General features: G+C 55.6%; 2 long non-coding RNA genes across 2 annotated transcripts; both read right to left on the bottom strand.

Annotated features, from left to right (window-relative positions):
• Positions 1-4,271: 4,271 nt before the first annotated feature.
• LOC135422803 (uncharacterized) lies at positions 4,272-6,792 on the bottom strand. The gene is made up of 5 exons (XR_010434601.1): positions 6,282-6,792; positions 5,659-5,737; positions 5,456-5,550; positions 4,579-4,984; positions 4,272-4,478 (listed from the first exon to the last, which is right to left on the bottom strand). It is a non-coding gene; the product is annotated as an uncharacterized LOC135422803 (long non-coding RNA).
• A 2,912-nt stretch (positions 6,793-9,704) lies between these two features.
• LOC135422804 (uncharacterized) lies at positions 9,705-11,005 on the bottom strand. The gene is made up of 3 exons (XR_010434602.1): positions 10,937-11,005; positions 10,060-10,465; positions 9,705-9,959 (listed from the first exon to the last, which is right to left on the bottom strand). It is a non-coding gene; the product is annotated as an uncharacterized LOC135422804 (long non-coding RNA).
• Between the last annotated feature and the right edge of the window lie 882 nt (positions 11,006-11,887).

Genomic DNA, 11,887 nt, shown 5'->3' with positions numbered 1-11,887 from the left:
TTGCACGTTGGACATAAAAGCCACAGGGTTAGTCCTGCCAGAGGTGTCCGCACACACGTGGCAACCGAAGGGAAAGAGGGAGCCTGGGAACACGGAGTAAAAGACACTTTAATTAGGAGTACAACCGAGCACTGGCCAGGTCATGCACACAGACAGCTTCACCGTCCAGTCACACAAAAATCACTTACCTACCAGGGCCTCAGGTAGGATGGCTCCTGACGCTGACCAGGTGAACACCTCCGTTTGCCCCGGGGGGTCAAGAATAACATCCCTGGGAAGAAGTCACCCCCAACAACAAAAAGGGGAAAATTAGTGAAGCACGGCGTCCTCTTCTGACTAGATTGCCACCAGCATTCCATAGCAAATGCCATGACTATTCTGTTACAGACGAGAAAACCCTGTCTCCCAAACAAACAGCGAGGAGATTTATGGGCACGCCTGAAAATTTCCTGTGAGGAACTTTTTGTAACTAAGGGCAGGTGCTATCTTGAGTTGAAGGCATCCATTTGACAGACACTTAGTACAGCAAACTCTTCAGCAGAGCAATTAATTGCTGCCTATTTGAACAGCAGGGGAGAGAAAATGACAGTCGAAGGGAAGACAAGAAAAGCAGAACTGCAATCAGCAGACTTTTCTTCCATCTCTCCCGAGAAAGCCTAGTTTGTCTGTTCTAATAATTCTATGCCCTTTTCTACACGAAACTTAGACCAAGGCTGAAAAAACAACTAGAAAACACGGAGAGAAGCTTTTTAGAATTTCACGTGATTTTCCCAAACGATCCCAGAAAAGCAGAACTCGGTAGAATGTACTCACCTCGAGGCCTTTGGTCTTTTTTTCCATAAGCTTCGTCACCTGATGGAAAAAGCAGAGCAGACTCGGTATTTAAGCTCACAACAGGAAAACTTCCCCTTCGTTTCCTAAAAGAAACTACATTAATTCGCACAGCTGCAGGCGCGTCTCAGCTGTTAAAGCCTTTCAGCTTTTCAGAGGGTGAGAATGCCTGCTAGGGAAGGCTGAAAAATGCTCGGAGCCTGCCCAGGTCAAAGAGCCCCTCGATTTTGTCTGTGTTCCAGTCCCTGGCTAAAGAAAGGGCAGAAGAAGCGCAGTTGTTGCTTGCCTTTTCCCTCAGAGGTTTTGCCAGGCGCCGGGCCAGCCCGGGCACTCCGGGGGAAGGCCGGCAGTGCCCAAACCCCGCCGCTTTCCCGGGGGCGTCGCTTGCGAGAGCGCCCCCGAGCGCCGGGCCCTGCCTCACAGTCGCCGCCTGGCGGACACGGCCGGGAGCGGCGTTGCAGCCGCGCGCGGCGCTGCAGCCGCGCGCCCCCCCCCCACCCCTCGGCGAGACCCCGCGGCGCCTTTCGCGAGTACGGGCCTTTCCTCCCTAAAACCTGCCCTTGCCTAGGAAAAGCTGAGCAGTTCACAGAGTTACTGTTTCCACCCCAGCTTCCCAAAGGATTTCTCTCTCCCGGCAGCGCAGACAGGGTCCCCGAGGCAGCGCAGACCCTCCCGCGGGGGTTGTGGTGCGTGTGCAATGCCAGGGCACATCCGAACCCGGCCCTGCGGCGGCACGCAGGTGCAAGTTTCTCCGCAGAGGCGAGAAACTTGCCTGTCGCTTCCCCTGCCTGCAGTCGCCGATGGCCGCGGGAGAGGCAGAAGAGCGGCCGCGCCCAGCTTACCTGGCGCCGTGGGTCGCTTCCTGGGGGGGGGGGGGGGGGGGGGGGGAAGGCGGCGGCGCAGCTCCGACAGCATCTCCAGGGCACGGCGGGAGCGGGAGCGGAGGGGAGCGGGGGGGGGGGGGGGAGCGGGGGACGGGAGGGGAGCGGAGGGGAGCGGAGCGGAACGAGGCGGCGGGCGGAGCGCCGCGCGCGCGGCGCCGAGGGGGGCTGCCGGCGCCGGTGCCTGCCGCCGCCCACGAACCTGCCGCCCGCGCCCGGCGCCGCCGAGCGCCCCGCCCCGTCCCCACAGCGGGAAGCGGCGCGGCGAGACGACGCTGCGGGCGCGGGGCGGGGGTCCGGGTCGCGGCGGAGGTCAGACAACCGCCATCTTTAGTGTGGCCTCGGCTAAGTTCCGGTCCTGGCGGCGTCATCTAGAGTGTGGCGTCGGGGCGAACTTCCGGGCCGGGGCCGCCATCTTTAGTGTGGTCGTTCCGGTCCTGGCGGCGCCATCTTTACTGTGGGCTTGGCGGACTTCCGGGCCGGGGCCGCCATCTTTAGTGTGGTCGTTCCGGTCCTGGCGGCGCCATCTTTACTGTGGGCTTGGCGGACTTCCGCGCCGGGGCTTGGAGGACTTCCGGTCCCTCTCTACTTCCGGTGACCGAGTTTACCCAAATTAGCGTCCCTCCTGGCTAATTTCTGCGCTTTCACCCCAAAAAATCTTCATGTTATTCCCCCCACACACACCCCGGGAGAGACGGAGGACCGCCAGTCCCGCCCTGCCGCCGGAACCGGCCCTTAACTCGAGCAGGGAGCGCTGCACCGGCACGAGAGCCACTGCGCATGCGTCGTCGGTCCCGCGCCTGCCTGCCCTTACTTTCCACGTCATCGCCGGCGTCTTGCCAATGACTGCGCATGCGCCGGCGTCGCCACCTCGGCTCCCCCCCCCACCCCGCCGCCCGACCGCCCGCTTCGCTTTCTTACTGCGGCTCCCCCTCCACTTTTTCGGCTCCCTGGGGTTCCCTCACCCACATTTTGGGGTCCCCTTCTCACATTTTTGGGGTGATGACCCGCAATTTACGGTTCGGGGGGGGGGGGAGGAGAGGAGAGGAAACGGGGTGCCCAAGAAGGGGTTTCTTTTTTTTTTTTTTTCTCTTTTATTTCATTTTCATTTTATTTCCTTTTAGGTTTTTGCCTTTTTTTTTTAATTTTCTTTTGTTTTTTATATTTCCTTTTTTATTTCGTTTATTTTTTATTCTCTTTATTTTTCATTTGCTCTCCCAGTGCTCCCCAGTAACACCCAGTGCTCCCCAACAACCCTCAGTAACACCCAGTGCTCCCCAGTGCACCCCAGTAACACCCAGTGCTCCCCAACAACCCCCAGTAACACCCAGTGCTCCAAACAACCCCCAGTAACACCCAGTGCTCCCCAAAAATTGACCCAAAACCGACCCAAATCACCCCAAAAGCTGACCCAAAACTGACTCTCAAAAGCTGACCCAAAACTGACCCAAATCACCCCAAACAATGACCCAAAACTGACCCCAAAAACTGACCCAAATCATCCAAAAAACTGACCCCAAACTTTGCATTTATTTGGCATCATTTCCTCTCAAAAACAACATCTCCAATTTAGCCATCATTTTAAAATCATCCCAGGAATCAAAAGGGACTGGGAAAACACACAGAAATCATTCCTACACCCACCAAATCTTTAGGAATTGGAAACCCGATTCCCTCATCTCCCTCCTGGTTTTTCTTGGCTGGAAAACCTGATGATCCCCGCTGGCTATTTTTAGGCTGCTTTTCTTCCACAGCTCCTTTCTCCCGGCTGAAACCTCTGGCACATTCAGGGCTTATCTGGAGGGAAGCCCCTCTGAGTATTTCCTCTCGTGGCAATTCTGTGGGATGAAGAAGTAAAAAAAGCACGTCAAGAGCTCCTTCTACCCCCTTCCTTCGCAAACACCCTCCCAGTTTGTCCTTGGCAGCTCCATCCCCCCGGCACCCGCACCCGACGCTTCGGCTCCGCTGGCAAAGGGACAGCAAGTGCACAAGCAAGTTCAGTGCTGGGCAGGGGCTCCCTGGGGAACGGCACTTCAGTGCTTTAGTCCGTGGCCTTTCTGCTGCCCTCCCTCCTGGAGGCAGAGGATGACCCGGCCCTTGTTTCTCCCACGCTCGCAGACCCAGGTCCTGCTCCTTTGGCCCCACTTTTCTTAGCAGACCCGGCATCATTTTCCAGGGTCCCCAGGAAACTTCTGCACTTGACCCATTGCTAAGTGCAGAGCACAGAGCAAGGGAAGGACAAATTCCTTGGCACCCACCCCCTGGAATTTTCCTTCTCTGCAGCACGCTCCCGTTCCACTGTCTCTGGAGGTGCCCGCACGAGCCCTCCTTCTCCCAGCACCTCAGAGAATGTCCTTTTCACCCAGGTCCCGGCTTACCGTCGTCCAACAAAACACGCTGACAACATTTTTCAGGATGCCAGTGGAGAGATATTAGAGCACACTGCACAGGGAAGCTGAGCCTGCCCTGGATCCCTGCAAGTGTTCCAGGCCAGGCTGGACGGGACTTGGAGCAACCGGGGATGAGAGGGGAAGGTGTCCCTGCCCACGGAAGACAGGGTGGCCTTTGAAGGTCCCCTTCAAACCAAATCGCTCTGGGATTCCCCTCCAAAATCACTACCCAAGAGACACAGCAAGCAAAGCAGAGGGACTGCACTCCCAGCTTTTCTTACCTGCAGGCACACAGCACGTTGGACATAAAAGCCACAGGGTTAGTCCTGCCAGAGGTGTCCGGCACATCCACGGCAACCGAAGGGAAAGAGGGAGCCTGGGAACACAGAGTAAAAGACACTTTAATTAGGACTACACCGAGCACTAGCCAGGTCATTCACACAGCTTCACTGTCCAGTCACACAAAAAACACTCACCGAGGCTTCAGGGAGGATGGTTCCTGACGCTGACCAGGTGAATACCTCCCTGGAAGCCCGCTCCGCTCATGCCAGGCACTAGGGCTCCCCCAGAAGGGCTTTGCCAAGCATCCAAGGGAAATTAAAATTACAGCCTGGGCAGGAAATTAAAATTACAGTCCGGCAGGACCGCTCCTGGCCAAGGCCACCGCTCCCTGCAAGTCAGACCACTCACCACCCGGGGCGAGGATTATCGGGGGCACACCTCCAGCTTTTATTCTCCAGAAACTCCAGTTCTTTCTGGTACCGCTTGCCAGAAAGTCTTCCCCTGCTGGAAGAGGTCACTTTAGTCTTTCGAGGGGCCAGACTGCCAAAGCCCGGCCAGTCCATTCCAATGAGGAAAGGTAGCTTGGTCTTGGACAGGATACTGGGGGGGGAGACACAAAATAAAAGTTTAATTTAAAACTTCCTGGAAGAGAAAGCAATTCAAACATAAGGCAGACAAGACTCGTGCAAAACTGAATAACACTGGACTTCAAAGGAGAATTATTTCCCTCTGCACCTCAGAGAACCCCAATTTTCACCCAGGTCCTGCTTGCCATCGTCCAACAAAACGTGCTGACAAAATTTTTCATGATGACAGTGGAGAGCTATTAAATGCACACTGCACAGGGAAGCTGAGGCTGCCCCTGGATCCCTGCAAGTGTTCCAGGCCAGGCTGGATGGGACTTGCAGCATCCAACCGGGGATGAGAGTGGAAGGTGTCCCTGCCCACGGAAGACAGGGTGGCCTTTGAAGGTCCCCTTCAAACCAAATCGCTCTGGGATTCCCCTCCAAAATCACTACCCAAGAGACACAGCAAGCAAAGCAGAGGGACTGCACTCCCAGCTTTTCTTACCTGCAGGCACACAGCACGCTGGACATAAAAGCCACAGGGTTAGTCCTGCCAGAGGTGTCCGGCACACACGTGGCAACCGAAGGGAAAGAGGGAGCCTGGGAACACGGAGTAAAAGACACTTTAATTAGGAGTACACCGAGCACTGGCCAGGTCATGCACACAGACAGCTTCACCGTCCAGTCACACAAAAATCACTTACCTACCAGGGCCTCAGGTAGGATGGCTCCTGACGCTGACCAGGTGAACACCTCCGTTTGCCCCGGGGGGTCAAGAATAACATCCCTGGGAAGAAGTCACCCCCAACAACAAAAAGGGAAAATTAGTGAAGCACGGCGTCCTCTTCTGACTAGATTGCCACCAGCATTCCATAGCAAATGCCATGACTATTCTGTTACAGACGAGAAAACCCTGTTCTCCCAAACAAACAGCGAGGAGATTTATGGGCACGCCTGAAAATTTCCTGTGAGGAACTTTTTGTAACTAAGGAGCAGGTGCTATCTTGAGTTGAAGGCATCCATTTGACAGACACTTAGTACAGCAAACTCTTCAGCAGAGCAATTAATTGCTGCCTATTTGAACAGCAGGGGAGAGAAAATGACAGTCGAAGGGAAGACAAGAAAAGCAGAACTGCAATCAGCAGACTTTTCTTCCATCTCTCCCGAGAAAGCCTAGTTTGTCTGTTCTAATAATTCTATGCCCTTTTCTACACGAAACTTAGACCAAGGCTGAAAAAACAACTAGAAAACACGCAGAGAAGCTTTTTAGAATTTCACGTGATTTTCCCAAACCGATCCCAGAAAAGCAGAACTCGGTAGAATGTACTCACCTCGAGGCCTTTGGTCTTTTTTTCCATAAGCTTCGTCACCTGATGGAAAAAGCAGAGCAGACTCGGTATTTAAGCTCACAACAGGAAAACTTCCCCTTCGTTTCCTAAAAGAAACTACATTAATTCGCACAGCTGCAGGCGCGTCTCCAGCTGTTAAAGCCTTTCAGCTTTTCAGAGGGTGAGAATGCCCTGCTAGGGAAGGCTGAAAAATGCTCGGAGCCTGCCCAGGTCAAAGAGCCCCTCGATTTTGTCTGTGTTCCAGTCCCTGGCTAAAGAAAGGGCAGAAGAAGCGCAGTTGTTGCTTGCCTTTTCCCTCAGAGGTTTTGCCAGGCGCCGGGCCAGCCCGGGCACTCCGGGGGAAGGCCGGCAGTGCCCAAACCCCGCCGCTTTCCCGGGGGCGTCGCTTGCGAGAGCGCCCCCGAGCGCCGGGCCCTGCCTCACAGTCGCCGCCTGGCGGACACGGCCGGGAGCGGCGTTGCAGCCGCGCGCGGCGCTGCAGCCGCGCGCCCCCCCCCCCACCCCTCGGCGAGACCCGCGGCGCCTTTCGCGAGTACGGGCCTTTCCTCCCTAAAACCTGCCCTTGCCTAGGAAAAGCTGAGCAGTTCACAGAGTTACTGTTTCCACCCCAGCTTCCCAAAGGATTTCTCTCTCCCGGCAGCGCAGACAGGGTCCCCGAGGCAGCGCAGACCCTCCCCGCGGGGGTTGTGGTGCGTGTGCAATGCCAGGGCACATCCGAACCCGGCCCTGCGGCGGCACGCAGGTGCAAGTTTCTCCGCAGAGGCGAGAAACTTGCCTGTCGCTTCCCCTGCCTGCAGTCGCCGATGGCCGCGGGAGAGGCAGAAGAGCGGCCGCGCCCAGCTTACCCTGGCGCCGTGGGTCGCTTCCTGGGGGGGGGGGGGGGGGGGGGGGAAGGCGGCGGCGCAGCTCCGACAGCATCTCCAGGGCACGGCGGGAGCGGGAGCGGAGGGGAGCGGGGGGGGGGGGGGGAGCGGGGACGGGAGGGGAGCGGAGGGGAGCGGAGCGGAACGAGGCGGGCGGGCGGAGCGCCGCGCGCGCGGCGCCGAGGGGGGCTGCCGGCGCCGGTGCCTGCCGCCGCCCACGAACCTGCCGCCCGCGCCCGGCGCCGCCGAGCGCCCCGCCCCGTCCCCACAGCGGGAAGCGGCGCGGCGAGACGACGCTGCGGGCGCGGGGCGGGGGTCCGGGTCGCGGCGGAGGTCAGACAACCGCCATCTTTAGTGTGGCCTCGGCTAAGTTCCGGTCCTGGCGGCGTCATCTAGAGTGTGGCGTCGGGGCGAACTTCCGGGCCGGGGCCGCCATCTTTAGTGTGGTCGTTCCGGTCCTGGCGGCGCCATCTTTACTGTGGGCTTGGCGGACTTCCGGGCCGGGGCCGCCATCTTTAGTGTGGTCGTTCCGGTCCTGGCGGCGCCATCTTTACTGTGGGCTTGGCGGACTTCCGCGCCGGGGCTTGGAGGACTTCCGGTCCCTCTCTACTTCCGGTGACCGAGTTTACCCAAATTAGCGTCCCTCCTGGCTAATTTCTGCGCTTTCACCCCAAAAAATCTTCATGTTATTCCCCCCACACACACCCCGGGAGAGACGGGAGACCGCCAGTCCCGCCCTGCCGCCGGAACCGGCCCTTAACTCGAGCAGGGAGCGCTGCACCGGCACGAGAGCCACTGCGCATGCGTCGTCGGTCCCGCGCCTGCCTGCCCTTACTTTCCACGTCATCGCCGGCGTCTTGCCAATGACTGCGCATGCGCCGGCGTCGCCACCTCGGCTCCCCCCCCCCACCCCGCCGCCCGACCGCCCGGCTTCGCTTTCTTACTGCGGCTCCCCCTCCACTTTTTCGGCTCCCTGGGGTTCCCTCACCCACATTTTGGGGTCCCCTTCTCACATTTTTGGGGTGATGACCCCGCAATTTACGGTTCGGGGGGGGGGGGGAGGAGAGGAGAGGAAACGGGGTGCCCAAGAAGGGGTTTCTTTTTTTTTTTTTTTTCTCTTTTATTTCATTTTCATTTTATTTCCTTTTTAGGTTTTTTGCCTTTTTTTTTTTAATTTTCTTTTGTTTTTTATATTTCCTTTTTTATTTCGTTTATTTTTTATTCTCTTTATTTTTCATCTTCTCTCCCAGTGCTCCCCAGTAACACCCAGTGCTCCCCAACAACCCTCAGTAACACCCAGTGCTCCCCAGTGCACCCCAGTAACACCCAGTGCTCCCCAACAACCCCCAGTAACACCCAGTGCTCCCAAACAACCCCCAGTAACACCCAGTGCTCCCCAAAAATTGACCCAAAACCGACCCAAATCACCCCAAAAGCTGACCCAAAACTGACTCCAAAAGCTGACCCAAAACTGACCCAAATCACCCCAAACAATGACCCAAAACTGACCCCAAAAACTGACCCAAATCATCCAAAAAACTGACCCCAAACTTTGCATTTATTTGGCATCATTTCCTCTCAAAAACAACATCTCCAATTTAGCCATCATTTTAAAATCATCCCAGGAATCAAAAGGGACTGGAAAACACACAGAAATCATTCCTACACCCACCAAATCTTTAGGAATTGGAACCCGATTCCCTCATCTCCCTCCTGGTTTTTCTTGGCTGGAAAACCTGATGATCCCCGCTGGCTATTTTTAGGCTGCTTTTCTTCCACAGCTCCTTTCTCCCGGCTGAAACCTCCTGGCACATTCAGGGCTTATCTGGAGGGAAGCCCCTCTGAAGTATTTCCTCTCGTGGCAATTCTGTGGGATGAAGAAGTAAAAAAAGCACGTCAAGAGCTCCTTCTACCCCCTTCCTTCGCAAACACCCTCCCAGTTTGTCCTTGGCAGCTCCATCCCCCCGGCACCCGCACCCGACGCTTCGGCTCCGCTGGCAAAGGGACAGCAAGTGCACAAGCAAGTTCAGTGCTGGGCAGGGGCTCCCTGGGGAACGGCACTTCAGTGCTTTAGTCCGTGGCCTTTCCTGCTGCCCTCCCTCCTGGAGGCAGAGGATGACCCGGCCCTTGTTTCTCCCACGCTCGCAGACCCAGGTCCTGCTCCTTTGGCCCCACTTTTCTTAGCAGACCCGGCATCATTTTCCAGGGTCCCCAGGAAACTTCTGCACTTGACCCATTGCTAAGTGCAGAGCACAGAGCAAGGGAAGGACAAATTCCTTGGCACCCACCCCCTGGAATTTTCCTTCTCTGCAGCACGCTCCCGTTCCCACTGTCTCTGGAGGTGCCCGCACGAGCCCTCCTTCTCCCAGCACCTCAGAGAATGTCCTTTTCACCCAGGTCCCGCTTACCGTCGTCCAACAAAACACGCTGACAACATTTTTCAGGATGCCAGTGGAGAGATATTAGAGCACACTGCACAGGGAAGCTGAGCCTGCCCCTGGATCCCTGCAAGTGTTCCAGGCCAGGCTGGACGGGACTTGGAGCAACCGGGGATGAGAGGGGAAGGTGTCCCTGCCCACGGAAGACAGGGTGGCCTTTGAAGGTCCCCTTCAAACCAAATCGCTCTGGGATTCCCCTCCAAAATCACTACCCAAGAGACACAGCAAGCAAAGCAGAGGGACTGCACTCCCAGCTTTTCTTACCTGCAGGCACACAGCACGTTGGACATAAAAGCCACAGGGTTAGTCCTGCCAGAGGTGTCCGGCACATCCACGGCAACCGAAGGGAAAGAGGGAGCCTGGGAACACAGAGTAAAAGACACTTTAATTAGGACTACACCGAGCACTAGCCAGGTCATTCACACAGCTTCACTGTCCAGTCACACAAAAAACACTCACCGAGGCTTCAGGGAGGATGGTTCCTGACGCTGACCAGGTGAATACCTCCCTGGAAGCCCGCTCCGCTCATGCCAGGCACTAGGGCTCCCCCAGAAGGGCTTTGCCAAGCATCCAAGGGAAATTAAAATTACAGCCTGGGCAGGAAATTAAAATTACAGTCCGGCAGGACCGCTCCTGGCCAAGGCCACCGCTCCCTGCAAGTCAGACCACTCACCACCCGGGGCGAGGATTATCGGGGGCACACCTCCAGCTTTTATTCTCCAGAAACTCCAGTTCTTTCTGGTACCGCTTGCCAGAAAGTCTTCCCCTGCTGGAAGAGGTCACTTTAGTCTTTCGAGGGGCCAGACTGCCAAAGCCCGGCCAGTCCATTCCAACGAGGAAAGGTAGCTTGGTCTTGGACAGGATACTGGGGGGGGAGACACAAAATAAAAGTTTAATTTAAAACTTCCTGGAAGAGAAAGCAATTCAAACATAAGGCAGACAAGACTCGTGCAAAACTGAATAACACTGGACTTCAAAGGAGAATTATTTCCCTCTGCACCTCAGAGAACCCCAATTTTCACCCAGGTCCTGCTTGCCATCGTCCAACAAAACGTGCTGACAAAATTTTTCATGATGACAGTGGAGAGCTATTAAATGCACACTGCACAGGGAAGCTGAGGCTGCCCCTGGATCCCTGCAAGTGTTCCAGGCCAGGCTGGATGGGACTTGCAGCATCCAACCGGGGATGAGAGTGGAAGGTGTCCCTGCCCACGGAAGACAGGGTGGCCTTTGAAGGTCCCCTTCAAACCAAATCGCTCTGGGATTCCCCTCCAAAATCACTACCCAAGAGACACAGCAAGCAAAGCAGAGGGACTGCACTCCCAGCTTTTCTTACCTGCAGGCACACAGCACGTTGGACATAAAAGCCACAGGGTTAGTCCTGCCAGAGGTGTCCGGCACACACGTGGCAACCGAAGGGAAAGAGGGAGCCTGGGAACACGGAGTAAAAGACACTTTAATTAGGAGTACACCGAGCACTGGCCAGGTCATGCACACAGACAGCTTCACCGTCCAGTCACACAAAAATCACTTACCTACCAGGGCCTCAGGTAGGATGGCTCCTGACGCTGACCAGGTGAACACCTCCGTTTGCCCCGGGGGGTCAAGAATAACATCCCTGGGAAGAAGTCACCCCCAACAACAAAAAGGGAAAATTAGTGAAGCACGGCGTCCTCTTCTGACTAGATTGCCACCAGCATTCCATAGCAAATGCCATGACTATTCTGTTACAGACGAGAAAACCCTGTTCTCCCAAACAAACAGCGAGGAGATTTATGGGCACGCCTGAAAATTTCCTGTGAGGAACTTTTTGTAACTAAGGAGCAGGTGCTATCTTGAGTTGAAGGCATCCATTTGACAGACACTTAGTACAGCAAACTCTTCAGCAGAGCAATTAATTGCTGCCTATTTGAACAGCAGGGGAGAGAAAATGACAGTCGAAGGGAAGACAAGAAAAGCAGAACTGCAATCAGCAGACTTTTCTTCCATCTCTCCCGAGAAAGCCTAGTTTGTCTGTTCTAATAATTCTATGCCCTTTTCTACACGAAACTTAGACCAAGGCTGAAAAAACAACTAGAAAACACGGAGAGAAGCTTTTTAGAATTTCACGTGATTTTCCCAAACCGATCCCAGAAAAGCAGAACTCGGTAGAATGTACTCACCTCGAGGCCTTTGGTCTTTTTTTCCATAAGCTTCGTCACCTGATGGAAAAAGCAGAGCAGACTCGGTATTTAAGCTCACAACAGGAAAACTTCCCCTTCGTTTCCTAAAAGAAACTACATTAATT

Source organism: Pseudopipra pipra, chromosome 15 (genome assembly GCF_036250125.1).
Source record: "Pseudopipra pipra isolate bDixPip1 chromosome 15, bDixPip1.hap1, whole genome shotgun sequence".
Taxonomy (NCBI): Eukaryota; Metazoa; Chordata; class Aves; order Passeriformes; family Pipridae; genus Pseudopipra; species Pseudopipra pipra.
This window is presented reverse-complemented; position numbering and strand designations above follow the sequence as displayed.